Here is a 6000-nt window from a genome sequence, read left to right as displayed (position 1 = left end):
CCTATAAATGTCTAAGGGCATCAAATGATCAAGTGCAATGTCATTATTATTATTTCTCATCGATTTACGTCTGAGAAAACTAATTTCATGGTATTCTCAAGACTAGAGGTGATTCAACAAGTCACAGCAGCTGGAGACTTGTAACTGAGGCCTCTCACTCTCTCCTTCTCTCTGGTCACTCTGTGATGCCCTTTTTTCAAGACTAGAGGTGATTCAACAAGTCACAGCAGCTGGAGACTTAACTGAGGCCTCTCACTCTCTCCTCTCTGGTCACTCTGTGATGCCCTTTTTTCTTCTTGAGACAGAGTCTCACTTTATCACCCAGGCTGGAGTGCAGTGGTGCAATCTTAGCTCACTGCAACCTCCGCCTCTCAGGTTTAAATGATTCTCATGCCTCAGCCTCCTGAGTAGCTGGAATTACAGGCACATACCACAACACCTTTTCAGTAGAGGTCGGGTTTTGCCATGTTGCCCAGGCTGGTCTGGAACTCCTGGACTCAGGCGATCCACCCACCTCTGCCTTGTGAGGTGCTGGGATTACAGGTGTGAGCCACCACACCTGGCTGTAATGCCCTTTCCATTGGACTTTTAGGCACTCTCTTTTTTTTTTGAGACGGAGTTTCACTCTTGTTACCTAGGCTGGAGTGCGATGGCGCGATCTCGGCTCACCACAACCTCTGCCTCCTGAGTTCAAGCAATTCTCCTGCCTCAGCCTCCCGAGTAGCTGGGACTACAGGCACGTGCCACCGTGCCCAGCTAATTTTTGTATTTTTAGTAGAGACGGGGTTTCACCATGTTAACCAGGATGGTCTCGATCTCTTGACCTCGTGATCCACCCGCCTCAGCCTCCCAAAGTGCTGGGATTATAAGCGTGAGCCACCGCCCCCAGCCAGGCACTCTTAAACATTCCTTAGAAAGGCGGCTCCTTTCCTCCCGTCCCCAGCGTGGGACAGGGTTATCCAGGAATGAGCCTTTCTGGCAAAGAGGGATACCCTGACTAAGCTTTTGATCATCAATGCTTCCAACAAGAAAAATTTAAAAAACTTTTTTTATCTGACGCATCAGCCTTCCCAAAGGCAGACAGAAGCCCACGTCTTTGTCAGAACCTCGGTATGTTGCATGGGCCTGGAAACCAATATCCAAGCAGTTCTTAGCCACTGGATTGGTGGGCTGCTTTTGTTCAGAAACCTCTCCATCAGGAATCCGAAGCATACGTTAGTGATGACCGTCCCGGATCAAGGGACATTTCTTAAACATTCTCAAAACCTGTTTGCTTATCAGTAAAGCACTGAAAGTTGCTTTCGGTTTTGCTTCATATATTTTATGTTTGAGCAAGGCAGTGTCTGCTGCTGGGGTTGGAGAAGTAAATGGCTCATCATCCAACTGCATCAGTCCGTAGGGCTTCCACTCGCAGTGTCCTGAACACTCCGTGGGCATCCTGTGCTTTCTAGCCAGGTTTCTTTGGAGCCGCAGGGTTTCTGCACCCGCACCCCGGTCGGAATGGCAGAGGCTTCTCCGGACATGCGGATCTGAGTGCCATTCCCGGGGTAGCCACCAGGGGACGCCATAGGCCGTCCCACCCACCCCCACTACCTGACCGACCACAACCAACCGGCACCCATCCTGACCCCGTCCTCCGTTACTTCAGTGTGAGCCGGGGAGTTTCTATTCACTAGGACATTACAAATCACAAGTGAGTGGGGTCAGAAAACACACCCTGGGAGAGGTTGGCAAAATGCCCAGAAGCGCCATCACCAGGCCTGGGGCTTTCTTGTGTAGTGGAATATTCGTGTTCATGTAGCGCAGGGACAAAACCAATGAGATACTTGCGGGAGTTAAAAAGAGATGAATTTCCAATGCCATTTGAGAAGGGGTGTTAAGGAATCTGCCAGGGTGCTGATGCGTGTCAGGTGCACACCGCAGGTTGAGAGAGAGCTAAGTATTTTCTGTCCATGAAGGTGATAAGCGAGGGCCTGAAGAAAGAGGGACGGGGAGAACACAGGCGGCAGAAATAGGAAGAGGCGGTGGGGGGGTGGGAGGGATGGGTCGGGGTGCTTTCTAGAAGGTTGCCGGGCAATGGATGTAGGATGTGGAAGCGATCCATCGAACAAGGAAACTGCCACTTAAGTGAAGCCTGAAGAAAGACGAGCTATGTAAACGACAGAAGATAGTAGGGAAACTAGACCCGGCTCCTTATCAAACTTCCGGCCTTCTATTTCAGGAAGGATGGCAGGGCATTTCTGCTAAGGCAGGTGAGATTGCGGTTCTAACCTGTGGACCTCGATCAATCTGCGCAAGGGCACCTGGGCGCCGGCAGAGCCGTTCCCCTACACGATGTAAGCGGGTTGTATCTACAACTGAAGGGGTCGGACCCCTAAGCCTCAAAGGCCCTGCTTTGATCCCAAAGATGAGCGCCCGTCTACATAGTTTCCACCTGGTCCTATGAGGTGAAAACACATTTCTCAGTAGCACAGAAATCCGCGGAACTCTAAAAGGTCACACTGACGGTATAAGGAAATAAAACACGAAAGTTTTCACAGAGCGTGAGAACCCGAGACTACAGGCCACATAAGAACCTCCATAAAAAGCAGAAAGAGAAAACCAGTGAGACCACGTTTGTCTGAGGCACTGTTGCTGTTCAGCGAAAAAAACAGCAACACAGCCCTTACTCTTGCCCAACGTTTGTGGCAAGAACCGTAAGACATAAAGGAAAACACGAAAACATACGACCACCAGCTTTACTGCTTCTCTTTTTAGGTACTACGAAAGTCAGGGGAAAGCGCGAACGCAGTCCCCCACTACCACAAATTATGCAGTCGAGTTTCCCACATTTGGGGAAATCGCAGGGGTCAGCACATCCGGAGTGCAATGGATAAGCCTCGCCCTGGGAAAACCACCTTCGTGATCATGGTATCTCCCCTGCCAGGTAAGTATGAGTTCCTCTGCCTCCGCCCCGACACAGCCTCATACTCCTCACCCTTTACATGCACGGTCACTCGCCGCGGGCACCGCACCCCCAGCCCTCCTAGCCCTGACACACAATTGGGACTCTTGGGTCCGACCAGCGGTCCTGGACTCGCTCCCACAAAACAGAAAAGCCTTCCTGACGAAGCAGCAGGTGGCCAAGTAGCAGCCCCTGAGCCGCCTCATCTACATAGAAGTCGCCCTCTCCGTGATGTCACCGACAGCGCCTTCCCAGTCCCGTCTGCTCTTCCGCCACTCAGCCGACCGACCCGCTGCCGGAGCCGGCGGGGAAGTGACGTTGGCCTCTCCCTTCCCTCCCCGCGTCTGTTCGCTCCCAAAGAAGCGGGTCGTTATCCTTTGTTACCGAGCACCCCTGAGGCTGCCAGCTGGAGCCTGCGCATCCTTCCTCAAATAATGGCCTTTAATTCGCAGACTAGTTTAGGATTACAAAGAAAACTGGTTCTTTTCACATGGCTATCCTGGTGATGTAGCATTCCACTTGAAACTGAAAGTCCTTCAATATCAGAGAGAAACAGTGTTTCAAAAAATAACCAACAATAACAACAGAAGGAAACCACTGCAAATCCTAATGCCTTAGCCTTAACTTAATGTGTGTTTAATGCCTTCGCCTTAATTTAATGTGAGTCTAAGCTCAATTTTACAAAAACATATTTACATATGGCCTTCTTTATTGATTTTTCTTCTGCGGGGGTGGGCAGGGGACAGTCTAGCTAAAATATACATTCTTCTCTCTGTAGATACAGCAGAAGAACACGACTCCATCAGCGTTGCCCCGATGTCAACAAAAGTGATTTTGAACTTAAGGTGATCAGAAATCTTACATAACTGTACTTTTTCTGTACTGGTGGTATGGTCTATGCTATGCATGTATGATTTTTTAAAAAAAAGAGAGTAACTTTAAAATGGTTTGGAAGAAAAATTGTACATGTGTGAATAACACTTAATTCCAGGTGGTGGAAATATGGATGACTGGTTATTTTCGTCTTTCTGTATCTTATATTTTTAAATGGGGAAAAACTCAATGACCTGGAAGTGAAAGAACAGATTAGCTATGGAAGGGGTGTGGGGCAGGTGAGAGGAAAATGTGAAGGGGAGGACAAACCCGGTTCTGGCAGGAATCGTGTTTAAGTTGAAGGTATCTGGGGAGCAGTTTTTTGGAGAAGGATATGGGGAGACAGGAGAATCATGAAAATATTTAGACAGTGTACTGCCTGTCATATCATTCCTCCTCCTTTTGCATTTCTTCAAAAGAAATACATGGACTTACATTTCTTTTCAAGCATATGTGCCATTTGTGTTTTTCTTTCATTAATGTAACTGGTGGGTTTATCTTGCAGGTTGCCCAGAAAAGTCAATGGAGCTGAGAACACCAGGCTTCCTGCAATAGAGAAAGGATCTAATGCATGCAGAGCCAGCTAAGCAACAGGACAGAGGTTCATTAATAAATCTGTCTCCCCGCCCCACCGCAAATTCAGAGACTAGGGTTTTTTAAAGGATAGTTTGGCCAGCAGAGGGCTAGGAAGTGGGGAAAACTGATTGGTTGGGTTGGGGATGAAATCACAGGGAGTTGGAGCTTGTCTTCTTGCACTGAGTCAGTCCCTGGCTGGGGGCCACAGAACCAGATGAGCCAGTTCACCTGTCTGGGTGGCACCAGCTAGTTCGTCATATGGCAGGGTCTGAAAAATACCTTGAACGCCAATCTTAGGTTTTATACGAATGATGTTATTTATCATTCTGGGAGCAACTGGGGAGCTTAGGAATGGTGTGGCTTCTGGCTGCATGGCTCCTGAGCCGTAATTTTCAATCTCGTGTCTAATTTGTTAGCTTTGCTAAGGAGCTCTGATGCCCATGAAAGGAAGGAGTTTGTCTCAGGAAGGAGCTGTTATCATCTTTGTTTCAGACTTAGATTTGACAGTAAATTTCTCCCATATTTAGCCTGGCCTATGCCCAGGAATACCAAGGGCAGCTTGGAGGTTAGAAGCAAGGTCACAGTGCTCAGAGTCACTTAGCCAGGGAAGGAGGATTTCAAAGTAGGAATTTGAACTGAAGGCAGCCTGGCTCCAGAAGGCATTCTCAGAACCACTGTGTTTATACGGCTCCTGACGAAAGTGCCCTTGCAAAAACTATGACAGTGAGAAAAACCTGACATAGGAAAAGTGTGACTGTCAAAGAAATCTGACCTGAGTGACCCTGAGCCGGTTACTTAACATCTCTGCATCCCAGTCCTCTCATGTGGAAGATGAAGATGATGGTGTGACCTTGGCCTGTAAGGACTAAATAATCACACACACTCATCAGCTGTGCCTGCCATGTGGCACTTTGCATATCAGGCACAGTCGGATGATGTGGATCTGTTACTCATTTGCATGTTAGCTCTTGTAGTTTCCTGCAGCAGTGCGCAAAGAGCGGACGTGTCCAGGTGCCGGGGCTCATGCCTGTAATCCCAGCACTATGGGAGGCCGAGGTGGGCGGAGACACTGAGGTCAGGAGTTCGAGACTAGCCTGGCCATCACGGCGAAACTCCGTCTCCACTAAAAATACAAAAAATAGCCCCCCATTGTGGTGCATCTGTAATCCCAGCTACTCGGGAGGCTGAGGCAGAAGAATCACTTGAACCGAGGAGGCAGAGGTTGCAGTGAGCTGTGATTGCACCACTATCACTATAGCCTGGGTGATAGAGCAAGACTCCATCTCCAAAAAAACAAACAGAAAGAGCAGATGTGATGAAAACCAGTTGTGTTGAAGTCACAGCAGGGATACTTTCCAGTGGCCACGCACCCTCCCAGGGAGACTGCGACAATTCTCTCACCAGCAGTGATCTCCTGGGGTGGGAGGTCCCAGGAAGGCCCCTCAATCTTCAGCAGGTTTGACCCTCAAGGAGCTTCAGGGAATGAGCTATAGAAGTGTTTCTCTGGCTGTGCACGGTGGCTCATGTCTGTAATCCCAGCACTTTGAGAGGCCAAGGTGGGAGGATCACGTGAGGTCAGGAGTTCAACACCAGCCTGACCAACATGG

At 49.0% G+C, this 6000-nt stretch overlaps 1 long non-coding RNA gene and 1 other non-coding gene across 2 annotated transcripts; one reads left to right on the top strand and one right to left on the bottom strand.

The window, feature by feature from the left end:
* Positions 1–2770: 2770 nt before the first annotated feature.
* LOC135272401 (U1 spliceosomal RNA) lies at positions 2771–2934 on the bottom strand. The gene has a single exon (XR_010340554.1). It is a non-coding gene; the product is annotated as a U1 spliceosomal RNA (small nuclear RNA).
* A 329-nt stretch (positions 2935–3263) lies between these two features.
* LOC135272253 (uncharacterized) lies at positions 3264–4264 on the top strand. Its single transcript, XR_010340358.1, has 2 exons — positions 3264–3574; positions 3723–4264. It is a non-coding gene; the product is annotated as an uncharacterized LOC135272253 (long non-coding RNA).
* The last annotated feature ends 1736 nt before the right edge of the window (positions 4265–6000 follow it).

This window comes from Aotus nancymaae, unplaced genomic scaffold, assembly GCF_030222135.1.
Source record: "Aotus nancymaae isolate 86718 unplaced genomic scaffold, 86718_ANA_hifiasm-v0.15.2.pri h1tg000108l, whole genome shotgun sequence".
In the NCBI taxonomy this organism is placed as follows: Eukaryota; Metazoa; Chordata; class Mammalia; order Primates; family Aotidae; genus Aotus; species Aotus nancymaae.
Note: the sequence above shows the minus strand (reverse complement) of the source record. Positions and strands in the feature narration are given on the sequence as shown.